This window comes from Pantherophis guttatus, chromosome 3 (assembly GCF_059756535.1).
Source record: "Pantherophis guttatus breed Tessera chromosome 3, ASM5975653v1, whole genome shotgun sequence".
Taxonomy (NCBI): domain Eukaryota; kingdom Metazoa; phylum Chordata; class Lepidosauria; order Squamata; family Colubridae; genus Pantherophis; species Pantherophis guttatus.
This window is the reverse complement of record NC_142065.1, coordinates 110,552,562-110,567,662: the sequence shown is the minus strand read 5'-3', so window position 1 is coordinate 110,567,662 and position 15,101 is coordinate 110,552,562. Positions and strand designations below refer to the sequence as shown.

At 39.4% G+C, this 15,101-nt stretch overlaps 1 pseudogene; it reads left to right on the top strand.

The window, feature by feature from the left end:
• The first annotated feature begins 220 nt into the window (after positions 1–220).
• Positions 221–1,210, top strand: LOC148114753 (uncharacterized; annotated as a pseudogene).
• The last annotated feature ends 13,891 nt before the right edge of the window (positions 1,211–15,101 follow it).

Sequence of the window (15,101 nt, the reverse complement as noted above, 5' to 3'; positions counted from 1 at the left end):
ATTAGTGCAACATTGATTAATTAATCATCAATTTGATTAATTGATTACTGTTATTGATTAGTGTGACACTGATTAGCATATTTACTGTTTAACTGATTGATTGATTGATTGATTAATTAATTAACTAAGTGGATTCCAGCAAATAAGAGATAAATTAATTCAGCATTGGATACCAGCAAATAAGAGGTACTCAACTACACACCTACTCAACAAAACTACCATGCCAAGAAAACACTCCACTACCAAACAACCAATCAAAAAGAGAGATATCTCTGCCAATGACACAATCAAAAAGGAAGAAATCTCTACCAATGACACAAACGACCCCTGCACATGCTTTATATGTACAGAAACTTTCAAGGAGAATGAGAATACCATGAAATGCTCCCTATATGACAAGTACGCCCACCACAACTGTTTGGGATTAACTGAAAACATAGCCCAATTCCTACAAACATCCTCAGATGCATTTCCTCATCTCTGCCCATCATGTAGACCCAAACTGGACAAATTTATTGTCCTGTTTGATAGGATCAACATTATAGAAACATGACTATTATCCCTTAACACCATAGAAGCATGTTTAGCATCTCTTAAAAAAAATACAACCCAGAAAAGCGAGCATCCAACAGCTCAAAATCCTATCCCAATTCAACAACCACAATCACAACCACATCCAGAACCACAACCACAAATAACCAACATCGCAGCAAATAGTATCTCCTTACTCATCAAAGATGCTATTGAACGTGAACAAAAATGTCCCAATGCTATTTTATTTGGTCTAGAGGACACCAATGAATCTGATGATATCACAAAGATTTGCAACATCATCAGAAACTTTCAGACATCAACCATCTCCCCTGATGAAATCATAGATATTTCCCGTGATGGCCCTGAGTTCAAGAACAGCGACAGCTCGGTAGCCCCATGCTTCTCCAGAGTTGTTTGCAAGAATAAGTCCAGTAAACGCAAATTCATTCATACTATTAACTCAATCGCCAAAAGCAACACCAACCATAACAAATTTCTCTCACCGCCTGACCTATCCATACTACAATGTGCCCGCTCCCATGAACTCCGTTCAGAACTCAAAAGATGTCAAGACCAAGGAGAGACTGACTTATACATTGACTACTGCACTGACTGTATCAAAAGTAAGACCAACGGCCCATGTCCCAACAAACACCAGCCCAACAACCAATACTAGGCATGCACGCCCCTAATTTCCTTAAGACCCACCACTACAAACCTTAAATGCAAGTTACTTAATGCAAGAAGCCACACAAAGAAAATGCCTGAATTCCTTCTCTTACTAAATATGGCTATATTTGACATTATATTTGTCTGTGAGACGTGGCTGAATGCATCCCTCCCAGACTCCATTACCATAGTAAGTGACTATCATGTTTACTGGTCCAACCATGAAATCTGTAGAGGGGCTGGTGTTGCTATCTTCTACAAAAAATCCCTAAATCTAAAAAATATTCAAGTTACAAAGGAGCTTGCTCTTCCTGAGACCATCGCCTGTGAGCTGTCCTTATATAACACACTTCGCTTCTTACTATGTTACAGAGCCCCTGATTATGACCTCATACATATGAACAAGCTAACTTCACTACTAACATGGGCAGCTTCCTGCCCACACCCCCTTATCTTTCTTGGTGAGCTCAATCTACCTCTTATTAATTGGACCCTAAATGAATGTACAACTGAACCCATACATGCAACCCTGTACAATGCTGTTACTAATCTGGGACTGGATCAACTAGTAACAAACAACATTAGACTCAGCAACTGCCTACATCTCATCTTCTGCAACAGTTTAAACTCAATTTATGATCTATAAATAAAAGAACCCTTTTCCAAAAGTGACCACAGCATGATTGACTTTTGTCTCAATTTACGTCCTTACAAAGACGAACATAATGACGGAATCCCAAATTATAACATTAAAAAAGCCAACTATGATCTCATAACTGCCAATCTCTCATCTCTTGATTGGCAAATTCTGTTCACTGACTGTAATACTTCCAAAGACCATTATAACACTTTTTTGCTCGAAGTCAAAAGAGTCATTAAACTATATGTACCACTAATAACCCCCAAAACCAGAAAAAACAAATTACCCATAACAATAAGGAAGCTTCAATCAAAAAAAAAATATCTCTGGCTACGTAGCTAACTTCTAGGCTTCCAGGCATTCCATCAGCTGAGGTCACAGGGGAGGGGCGGGGGAGTAGCGGTTATTATTAGAGAAGGCCTTAGGCCGAGGGAGGCCACTGTTCCTCAGACGGCTGGCTGTGAGACCCTCCTTGTGAAGTGGGGTCATGGGGTTCAGATGGGTTTGCTGATCACGTACCTCTGGCTCCCTGCCACGTGGCAGCAGCCCTGCCCGAGCTACTCAATGTTATCGCTGCGGTGGCGGTTGATACCCCCAGACTTATGGTCATGGGAGATTTTAACCTGCTGTCCGTGGGTGAGGCGTCTGAGGTGGCTCGGGAGTTCATGGCTTCCATGACGACTATGGACCTGACCCAGCTAATTCATGGCCCTACGCACATGAGAGGAAACACACTGGACTTGATTTTTGTCTCTGGACAGTGGCTGAGTGATCTCGAGATAGGGGATATAGTCATCGAGCCCTTGTCATGGTCGGATCACTCTCTCCTTTGCCTTGACCTTCGAACTGCTGCACCCCGCCGCAGGGAGGTGGAACCGATAAGATGGTACCGCCCCAGGCGCCTGATGGAACCTGATAGGTTCCAGATGGAGCTTGGGGCAATCCCTGAGGTTCTGGCTCACGCCTCGACTGGAGACCTAGTGGCCGCCTGGGATAGGGCAGCCGCTGAAGCTCTGGATCGAGTTGTGCCTTTGTGGCCTCTGACCTGGTGCCGATCTCACCTGGCTCCTTGGTTCACTGAGGAGCTGAGGGAGATGAAGCACCGGAAAAGATGCCTAGAGAGTAGTTGGAGGGCCAGTTGTGCTGAATCTGGTAAGATCACCGGACACTGGTAAGATCTCATATTAAGAATTACCTAGTGGCGATAAAAGCAGCAAAATGCACCCATTTTGCTGCTCTTATGCGTCATCAGATAATCGCCCGGCTGCCCTGTTTAGGGTGGTCCACCAGGAAGCGAGGGAGGACCCCTTGGAGGGAAGAGCCGAGGATTTTGTTCAGTATCTGTATGACAAAATCACTCAGATTCGGGAAGATCTGGACTCCGACTGGGTAGATCCAGCGGGGATGACGGAGGCAGAGAATGTTATCTGGGATGAGTTTGATCCTGTGACCCCTGAGGACGTGGACAGGATTCTGGGTAGACTGAACGCGACTACATGTTTGTTGGACCCGTACCCCTCCTGGTTAGTGCTGGCTTCCTGGGAGGTGACGCGAGGCTGGCTCCAGGGGATTATAAATGCTTCATTGGGCGAGGGTGTCTTTCCCGCCGCCTTGAAAGAGGCAGTGGTGAGACCTCTCCTCAAGAAGCCTTCCCTGGACCCGGCAGTATTGGCTAACTATCATCCAGTCTCCAACCTTCGCTTTGTGGTGAAGGTTGTTGAGAGTGTGGTTGCACGACAGCTCCCCCAGTACCTGGATGAAACGACGTATCTAGATCCGTTCCAGTCAGGCTTCAGGCCTGGGTACAGCACGGAAACGGCATTGGTTGCGTTGGTGGATGATCTCTGGAGGGCTCGGGACAGGGGCTGCTCCTCTGTCCTGGTCCTATTAGATCTCTCAGCGGCTTTTGATACCATCGACCATGGTATCATGCTGCACCGGTTGGAAGAGTTGGGGGTGGGAGGCACCGTGTTGTGGTGGTTCTCCTCCTTTCTCTCCGACCAGTAGCAGTCTGTGTTGACAGGGGGGTAGAGGTCGACCCCGAGGCCCCTTATATGTGGGGTGCCACAAGGATCGGTCCTCTCACCCCTTTTGTTCAACATTTATGTAAAGCCGCTGGGCGAGATCATCCGTGGTTTCGGGGTGGAGTACCACCAGTACGCTGACGACACCCAGCAGTACATCTCCACCCCAGACCACCCGAACGATGCCCTTGAAGTGATGTCCCGGTGCCTGGAGGCCGTACGGATCTGGATGGGGAGAAACAGGCTCAGGCTCAACCCATCCAAGACCGAGTGGCTGTGGTTTCCGATGTCCCGATATAGTCAGCTGGTGCCATCGCTGACTATTGGGGGCGAATCATTGGCCCCCACGGAAAGGGCTCGCAACTTGGGTGTCCTCCTGGATTCACGGCTGTCTTTAGAAGAGCACTTGACGGCTGTGACTGGGAGGATTTTTCATCAGGTTCACCTGATCCGCCAGTTGCGTCCCTTTCTAGATCGGGACTCCTTACGCACGGTCACTCATGCCCTCGTCACCTCCTGTCTGGACTATTGTAATGCTCTCTACATGGGGCCCCCCTTGAGGAGCACTCGGAGGCTCCAACTGGCGCAGAGTGCGGCCGCGCAGGTGGTGACGGGAGTGACGTGGCGCTTCCATGTAACGCCTCTCCTGCGCAAGCTGCACTGGGTCCCGGTGGTCTTCCGAGTGCGCTTCAAGGTTTTGGTTATCACCTTTAGAGCGCTCCATGGACCTGGTTATTTATGGGACTGCCTGCTACCACCAATAGTCTCCCACCGACCAGTACACTCCCATAGAGAGGGGCTCCTCCAGGTGCCGTCGGCCAAACAATGTCGACTGGCGGCCCCCAAGGGGAGAGCCTTCTCTGTGGGGGCACCTACTATCTGGAACAAGCTCCCCCCGGAGATACGGAGGATCCCGGATCTGCGTATCTTCCGTCGTGCACTCAAGACTTTCTTATTTCATCAAGCTGGCCTGACCTAAGTTTTTCCCCTTTTTAAATGGAAATTTTAAATTTGGTTTTAAATTATTGGGGTTTTAAATTTGTTTAGCCAAATTATTTAATTCGTTTTATTCTATTTTAAATTTTGTATTTATATGTTTTATTCTATGGCTGTTCACTGCCCTGAGTCCTTCGGGAGTAGGGCAGTATACAAATTCAATAAAATAAATAAATAAATAAATAAAATAAATAAAAAATAAATAACTTTAAAAGCCGCTACAAAACCTTATGCCACCAGATAAAGGCAGAATGCATCAATTACCACAGCAAACAAGAGGAAAACCTTCTATGCACAAAATCCATCTGTGCCTTCCATGATTTTGTAAACAACAAACTTAAAGACTTGAGATCCATCCCACCCCTAAAAGGACCTAACAGGAAAGACTGTAATGATGAAACCATTAAGGCCAATCTCTTCAACACGTTCTTCGGTTCAGTCTTTGTAAACAGCAATTGTCCCACATTTCCTAGTCGTACCACAACTAATTACAATGATCTACTACATATCGATTTTACAGAAGATAACATTGAAAAGGCACTACGCAGCCTAAAACCATCTCTACCCTGATGGGCTATGTGCTTACTTCTTCTTTTTTTTTTTTTGAAAAAAAGTTTTTTTATTTTTAAACAAAACATAAAACAACCATCATCCATTACAATTACAAAAAGTGTATCGATCGGCTACATATCTTTCATGTTTAATCCCATATCCAAAATTCTCTTATTTGACAATTTATTATATCCCTTTGTATTATTATTCTCATTTACCAATTATTTAACAATGGCTTATCTCCCGTAAAAACTGCTTCATATATTTTAATATTACATTTATTTCATATTTCATATTTCATTTCCATGCTTTATTATCTAGCCATTGATAGAATAAATCCCATATCAAGTAATATTGTTTATCTTCCTGTTCTCTAATTTCAAATATCAATTTACTCATTTCAGCACATTCCAAAGTTTTCTTAATAACTTCATCATCGGTAAGTATCTTCTCTCCTTTCCAATTTCTAGCAAATACAATTGTGGCCGCTGTTAAAACATTCCCAATTAAGTATCTCAATTCTCTATTATATGTCTCTGGTAAAATCCCTAATAAAAATATCTCTGGTTTAAAGTCAATGTGTTTCTTTGTCATTTTTTCCAGCCATGTGTGGATTTTAGTCCAATATCTTTTAGCTTCTGCACATGTCCACCGCATATGGTAATATGAACCCAGAGTCTGACGACACTTCCAACACTTCTCTGATTTATTCTTGAACATTCTGGCTATTCTCGCCGGGAGTAGATGCCACCTGTAAAACATCTTATACAAATTCTCCTTATATGCTGTTGACATTGTCATTTTATAATTCTGCAACCATAGTTTTTGCCATTTCTCTAAATCAATCCCATGACCAAAGTTTTTTCCCCATGCAATCATTGTTTCTTTAACTTGTTCTTCTTCCAGTTTTACTTCTAATAGATAACCATACAGTTTTTTAATTACATAGTCATCAGAACCTGTTAAAATTTTATCTAAATTCGTCAAATTACTATAAAAACCCTTTGTCTTAAAATCTTCATCATATCTAGACTGTATTTGCATATATGAAAACCAATCCATTTCTATCTCTTGTTCTTCTAGTTCATGTTTCGATTTAAGTTCACCCTTTTCATTCAATAATTCAGAATATCTAACAATTTGTTCCTTTCTAAATGTTATTGAGTATGAGAATGCTTCAATAGAAGATAACCAGACTGGAATTTTTAAATAATGATATCTTTTGATCTCCCAGTTTAATAACAAAGATTCTCATATAATATGTCTTCTAAAATAACCCTGTGTTTTTGTACTCTTGTACCATAAAAAAGCGTGCCAGCCCAACAGCAAGTCATGTCCTTCTAAAGTCAACAGTCTAACATTTCTTAACATTATCCATTCTTTTATCCACATCAAATTACTAGCTTGATAATATAATTCCCAATCCATCAAACCAAAACCTCTTGTTCTAACATCTTGCAACAATTTTAATTTTATCCTCGCCTTTTTACCCTGCCAAATATATTTTAACACAATTTTATTTAAGTCTTCAAAATATTCTCTCCCCAACTTAATTGGAATTGTCTGGAATAAATATAAAGTTCTAGGCAATATATTCATTTTAATAGTTGATATCCTCCCTATCAATGATAATTGCAAGTTCTCCCATTTAGTCAAATCTATTGCTATCTGTTGTTTAAGCTTATTGTAATTATTCTCCTTAAGTGTCAAATATATCCCCAAATATTTAATCTTGTTCGTGACCTGCATCCTTGATATTTCCACCAGCTCTTCTTTTTGTTTTTTTAACATATTTTTTGTCAAAATCTTCGTTTTATCTTTATTTATTTGGCCACCTTGCCAAATTCTCCTATTTTATCGATCAGTTTATTTATTGATTCAAGTGGATCTTCCAAAATAAACACCAGGTCACCCGCAAATGTTTGCAATTTATATTCTTGATTTTGTATTTTCATTCCTTTTATTTCTTTTTCTTCTCTAATATTTCTATTTAGTACTTAGTGTTAACACAAACAACAGTGGTGACAGTGGACAACCTTGTCTCGTTCCTTTTTGTATTTCAATGAATTCTGTCAATTCTCCATTTATCATTACTTTAGCTATTTGTTTATGATATATAGCTTCTATGGCTAGAATAAATTTCCTCCCGAAGCCCATCTGCTTCAATTGTAATATCATAAATCGCCAGTTCACATTGTCAAAGGCTTTCTGTGCATCTAAAAACATCAAAGCCATTTGCTTTTCCGGATGTGCCTCATAATATTCCAAAGTGTCCAAGATTATCCTCAAATTGTCTCTGATCTGCCTTTTTGGCAGAAATCCATTTTGATCCAAATGAATAAAATTATTTAAATATCTTTTAAGTCTTTCTGCTAATATTGTAGTGAAGATTTTATAGTCTGAATTTAGCAGAGATATAGGCCTATAGTTCTTGATTTATTGTGGGTCAGTATCCTCCTTCGGAATGAGTGTAATATATGCTTCTAACCATGATTTGGGTATTTCCTTCTTTAACATTACATCATTCATAACTTCTAATAGTGGGAGACTCAGTGATTCCTGCAAAGTCTTATAATATTCCGCTGGCAATCCATCTGGGCCTGGCGCCTTCCCAATCTTTTGTTTTTTAAGTGCTTCAATCAATTCCATCATCATTATATTTCCTTCTAGCATCATCTCAGTATCTTTTGAAATCTGGGGTAAATTCGCCTTAAATAAATATTGTTTAACACTTTCCTCTTCTATGTTTTCTTTTCCATATAGTTTTTTATAGTAATCTTGTATAATGCTTTTCTTCTCATCATTCCCAAATCTAATTTGTCCTTGTTCATCTAATAATTATGTTATTTTCCTTGATTCTCTCTCTTTTTTCAGTTTATATGCTAGCCATCTGCCTGGTTTATTAGCATCTTCAAAATAGTTCTGTTTGGCACTTCTAATTTTTTGTGCTAGATCGTCTTTTTCTATTAGTTCCATTTTATGTTTAATTGTATCCATTTTCATTTTCATTTCCTTTTTTTGTGGGAACTTCTGCAAGTCTTTTTCCAATTCCTTATAATCATCTTCTAACGTTTTATACACTTGTCTTTTCTTAATATTTCTTTTTCTTGTAGTCAATTATCAGGCCTCTGGCATAGGCTTTCATCATATCCCACAGATTCTGCATTAATGTATCCTCTTTTCTGTTTTCTTTAAAGAAAAAGGCCAATTCTTTCTCCATTTTCTGTACAAAGTCCTTTTCTTTTAATACTGTAGTATTTAAAGTCCATCTGGACCTTCTCCTTTGTCCTTTCCATCTCACCGTCATTGGATTATGATCTGCCCAGGTATTAGCTTCTATAGCAATTTCTTCTATATTCAAAGTCAATTCCATTTTCATCCATATCATGTCTATTCTAGACCATGATGAATGTCTATTAGAATAAAGCGTATATTCCTACGTTTTTTTTTTAAAAAAACATTGTCTATTTTTAACATTCCTTTCTCTCCATACATCTTTTAAATTTATTTCCTCTATCATCTTAAAAAAGGATTTTGGCAGAATCCTTCTACTTTGTTTTATTGTCTTTTGTGTATTATAATCCATTTTCCCATCCACTATTCCATTAAAATCTCCCCTCATACAAATATTGTCATAGTCCAGCTTAATTAATTTCATGTGTAATTTTCTATAAAAATCATCTTGGTTGTCACTTGGAGCATATATCGCTATCAACAATATTTTCCTATTATTGTCTGTCATTTCCACCATCAAAATTCTTCCTTCATCTGCATAATTTTTTTCTGCTGGTATTGTATCTTTAATATACAAAACCACTCCTCTTTTCTTACATTGAGGCAATGAGGCAAATAATTTCCCTAATTTAGGCTGTACCAAAAGTAATTCATGTTGTTTTTTAATATGCACTTCTTGTAAGCAAATTATGTCCAATTTTAATTTCTCCAATTTACGAAATACTTTTCTTCTTTTAGTTGCTATATTAAGTCCGTTTATGTTCATTGTAATCAATTTTTTTTCTTTCATGTTTATACTTTATATAAAGGCTTTACTGATCTAGTGGATCTCAGTTCACATTGTTCTTTATATTCTACAGTACCTCCTACTGCGCCTTCTAATGCGCCTTCTGCCTTTTCAATCATCACTAAATCCTCTTCTTGCAATTGAAGCAATGACTCTTCCCTTCTTGATTCTACCTCCTTTTCTTTTAAATATTCTGCATAGAATGCTTTGGCTTTATCAATTGAATCTATTTTAAATCTTTGCAATTGCCATATAAACACCAACCCTTCTGGTATCAGCCATCTGTAATTCACACCTTTCTGGAGCAGTATTTTTGTCAAAAATTGATATTCTCTTCTCATCTCTCTCACTCTTCTCGGTATTTGCTTCAGAGCCACAATTTCCTTACCTTTGTATTGCAGTGTTTTCTCTTTTGTAATCTGCAGTATTTGTGTTTTAATTGATTTCTTAGTAAATCTTATATGGACTTCTCTTGGTAGTTTATTTCTCATTGCATATCTAGTATATACTCTTTAGATCTCATCAAGACCATCGAACATTTTTTCTTTGGAAATTTCTAATGCTTCTGCCAAAATTCCTATCATTTTTTAAGCCAAGTTCTCTCCTTTTTTCCTCTTCCACATTTTGAAATCTTAAATAAAATTCTGATTTATCCATCTCCCATCCTAGGCCACTATTATCATCTTCAACCTCTTCTAATCTATTGTCCATATCTTTATTTTTTTTCTCTTTGTTCCTCCTTTTCTTCAATTTTTTCAAGTCTATCCTCATATTTCTTCATCATCTGTTGTACATTCTCCACTTTTCCATCTGTTTCCCCTGTTCTTTGTTCAATTTTCTCTATTTTTATTTTTATATCTTGTATTCCTTGTAGAATCATTGCCTGTATTGATTGTTGTCCTCCCGCTGGTGATGAAGAAGGGGTCAATCCTCCAGAGCTAACAACTGCTGCTTTTTTACTCATTTCTATAAGTGGTTCAAATCAAAACAGTAGAATAAAATATCTTCAGGATCTTCTCAACCCTAATCCATTTTTATGGATAGCAAATATTATCCCAAATAACCATAGGCAAAAAAATAGGGATGGAAAGAAAAAGGCAAAAAAACCACCCCCCAAATGGGAACAATTTTCAGGCTCTTGTGTGCGCTAATCCAATCTAATAAAAAGGTAAACAAAGTTCAATAACAGTCTCCAATCAATAGGGGAAGAAGGAAAAAAGAAGGAAAAAAGAAAAAGTTGAAAAGTAAAATAATAATAATAATAAATAAATAGAAAAAAGAGGTCCAAAAAAATAATAATTTCTTCAGGCTCTTGTCTGCCTTAATCCAATTGAAGAATAACATGTTGTGGAAGAACAAAAAGGAGAGTAATAAGAAAAAAAAAAAAGAAAAAAAGGAGAGAAAAGAAAAAAAAATCTATTTCAAAAACTTAAAAATACTAAAGGTCTACAAACACAGACCTGGTTCTATTAAAAAGAGTTAAAAAATGAAGAAGTGGAAGTAAAGAAGGAAAACTTTCTATCAAATTTAAAAGTCCACAATTGTGTAGCATTCAAAAGGCTCCTTCATATATCTCACTCAATTTTACAACTCTCTTTGCAGACTCACTGTTATCTTCTTCTTCTTTCAAATTTTAGCTGCCTGTCAACACTATTTTCTCCAAAGAGCACCTGTATAAACAATCCTGTAAACACTCTGATGCTCTTCTAAGTTTTGTCTATAGCAGTGGTTCTCAACCTTCCTAATGCCATGACCCTTTAATACAGTTCCTCATGTTGTGGTGACCCCCAACCAGGGGTGGGTTCTAAACTTTTTTACTACCTGTTCTGTGAGCATGGCTTATTTTGTGGGCATTGCTTGGAGGTCATGTGACTGGGTGGGCATGGCTAGCTGGTCATGTGACTGGGTGGCCATGGCTATGTGTATAGGGACTACTCAGAGGGCTGAAAAAAGTCATTTCTGACAGGTCCTTGGACTTTTGACTGGTCCTCACACTTATGACCATCCTCACATTTATGCCTGTGCAGCGTTCTTAACAACCATGTTGTTGTGGCTCCGTCCTCTGAGCCTATCTTATCAGAGGGAGAAGGCTCCGAACATGAAGGAGAGGAGTCGACCAGGCCTCCCTCTCCAGGCCCCTCCTCTCTGGCACTGCCTCAGGTGCCGGCCGAGGAAGAGGAGATTAGCCAGGAGCCAGGTGTCTCCAATGATAGCGATGGAGGCGATCTGTCGTTCCTGGATCCACGCCAACGAAGGCGTGATAAACGGTTGCAGCAGTTGAGGAGGCGTGCCAGGGATTAGGCTGAGTCACTGGACCACACCCCAGAGACTATATAAGAGAGTGTGGTGGCCATTTAACACTCTGTGACGGACAAAAACTAACTCTGGCTAGTCACTTTGAACAACGCTTAAATCTGCCGAAGGTTTCTTGTTTTGAACTGGACTATTTGCAAACTCTGCCGAAGGTTTCTTGTTTTGAACTGGACTATTTGCGAACTGTGTGTATTTCTGTTTATCTGGTGAAGGGATATTAAATAAAAAGCACTTGGCAGTCGGTGCTCGTATTACTGCCAAGTTTTTGATAACAAACTGTGCGTACCAAGTGCTTCCTTTAACCCTCGGCTGGCTGTGTGTGTGTGTGTGTGTGTGGAGACGGGGACAGAACACATGTCACTCATTTCACAACTGCTTCTCTTCACCATGGTGACAAGATAGGGCAAAAACATAAATTGTGAGGACAGTCGTAAGTTCGAGGACTGGTCAAAAGTGCGAGGACCAGTCAAAAATAACTTTTTCAGCCCTCTGAGTAGTCCGTATGCATAAAAGGATACAGCAATAGAGAGGGATAAAGGAAGGGAAGGAAAATTAGAGTAGGAGTGAGGGTAAGAGAGGGAGGAAGAGAGGAGGAGAAGGAGAAAGGAAGAGGAAGTAGGGAGAAGAAGAAGAGGGGGGGAAGAGAAAGTAAGAAGGAAAGAAAAGACAGAGGTGGTAGGTTTGAGGAGAAAGATTGCTGTACAATAAAAAAGATGAAAGGGAAGAAAGCCAATCCCAAACAAATATAAAGATATTAAGATAAAGAATAAATTGTTAAACTTTAAAGAATAAAAGAGAACAAATAGGAATAAATAGCAATAATTAGAAACACACATACAAACATACAACGTATTTTCTTTGAACAGAGTATTTGGCCGGTTCACAAATTTAAACAGTTGTAGGAGATTAGCACCCACCCCTTTCCTAGAAGAATGAAATATTTTGGGAAATATTAAAAAGGCAGAATATTATATTTCCCTGGATGAGAAATGGAGAAGCATATTTTACAGACAAAGCAGCTCCCACCTTCCTGCCCCCCACCCTTTGTTAATGGGCCAGAGCAGAAAGTCAATCCTTTGTCAAAGGACAGTTGCAACACAATAGCAACAGAAACTAACACAATGGGCCCCATCTAGCAACCGAAACTCACCACATGTGACCTGGGAAGCATGTGACCTGGGAAGCACATGTGACCATCAGCCAGCAAGGTTAGCTAAGACCCCCACCCCCTGGGAGTCTGACAACCAATCAGGATACTCTTTCGGGGCCCCAAGAAATGCAAAGCCAGAGAGAGCATAAAAACCTGAGGATTTACTGTATCTGCCCCTTTTCTGTTCAGGAACTCAAGCCATGTGATCCTGTCGACCATTAAACCATCTTTCCAAGCAGTCTCCATGTTTCCAGTGTCTTTTTCCCCACTTGGAGCAGAACCCAGAAGGATATTTCTTCCAATACAGTGTTTAGTCATTTCAATTAAATTTACAATTTCTATATTTCCTTTTTACCATATTTATTCCTCATCTATTTTTTAAAAAAACCAATATTACCCTTCATCCTCATCTCTAATCTTAATCAAATTCAATTTTTCTCTTCTATTCTATATTATACCCCTTCGCATTGTCATCTATTTTTATATCCATCCTCACATTGGTTAATTAAGTAATTATGTAATACAGTTTTTTTAATACAAATTCAACATTTTAATATAAATCAATTAGTTATATAACTATCTTTTTTGTATATTAATCAATATGAACATGAATATTCCAATTATTTCCATGCAATCCAATTTCTTACAAATCAATTAATTATTTTTACCAATAATAATAAACCAAATAATTTCCCCCATATATTCCTCCAAACCACAACTTAACCATTTCTGCTTTCAACACAATATACAATTAATAGTATCTCAATTATTACAATTCCCTAGTTAAATAGAGCTTTTTTTCTTTTGTGTTTTAAAATCTTGAACCTCCTCTTTTGCCCTAAATTTCCCATTGTTTGCAGTTTTGCACCTACCTTTTTTGGTGAGGAAAAAGAAAAATAAATCTCTCTGCCTCATTTTGTCACGTTGCAGCAAAGACCCTTCTTTACTTTCAATTTCGCTTTTTCAGCATAGCTAGGGGAAAAAAAATCTGCTCCAGGAATTTACCTCTTTGCAGCTAGCTAGCAACAGAGCCCTCCGCAAAACAGCTGAGAGCAAATCAGCTGAGAGTCCGGAGGCTGATCAAATCAACTTATGGTAATTAACCTATGCTGTTTTTTCTATTTTTGCAGGTACCGGTCTATTCATTTGTTTTCTTCTAACACTGATCAGCTGTAGGGCGGCTCTTTGAAGCCCCACGGCAAGAATTTAAAGTTTTTTTCCCTCTAGCCATCAGCTGGGACTCCAGAGGCAGCAATAGATTGGGAGTGGGCGGGGTAAGTGACCGGCGACCGGCGATCCAACAGAGGCAGAGGGTGAGGGTGAGTGAAGGCATGGGGGGGGGGCCGAGAGAGGGCTTTGGCAACCCCTGTGAAATGGCCGTTCATCCCCCAAAGGTGTCGCGACCCCCTGGTTGAGAACCGCTGGTCTATAGGCAGGCTCAATGACCTTGAAAAATAAGAAAAACACAGTTGCTACTTTCTTTTATCAGTGAAAAAAAAAAGACCCAGAGAAATACAATGTTTCAGTCCACTAGATGGCAATATTTCTTGTTTCTTCCACTCTTCTTCTATCTCCAATTTACAATAAAACCAATGCAAAAAATTTAAAGTATAAAAATTAACCAAAAGAGGAAATAACAAAAACAAAAAACTTATCAACTCAAAGGACACCAAAAATTTAGTATTTAAACAAGTAAACAAGAAAATCTCCTTTCCAATCCAATCCAGTCAAATTTAAAAGTAAAACTCTCCACAAGCATCCACAAACGGAAATAGTTTATATTTTAGGAAAATTAACTTAAGTTCAGGCTCAATTCCACCGCTAAGTTTCTTCTATCTTCAATTCTAATTGTATTTGTACTTCAGGGTGTTCTTAAAGTCTAAATTTAAAAAGCCTCTCACCAGATCATAACACTTTCACTCATTCTCTTCCATCCGGAGCTGTCCCAACTTCAGCAGCTTAATGGCTGCCTCTTCAGCGCCGGAAAAAAGGGCTTCTCCTGGATCAACCAGGGACTTTGCGGTGTCCCTGGGATCAGCAGGATGTGCCCTCCTCTATCACTGTCTCTACGGGGCAGTGAGGTCCAATTTGGACCATCTAGTGGTGAAGATATTGGCGGTGGTCTCGAAGTGCCGAAACCTTCAGTTGTCCCATCGTGACATCAGCCCGGCCCCTCCTGGCTATGTGCTTACTTCTTAAAAA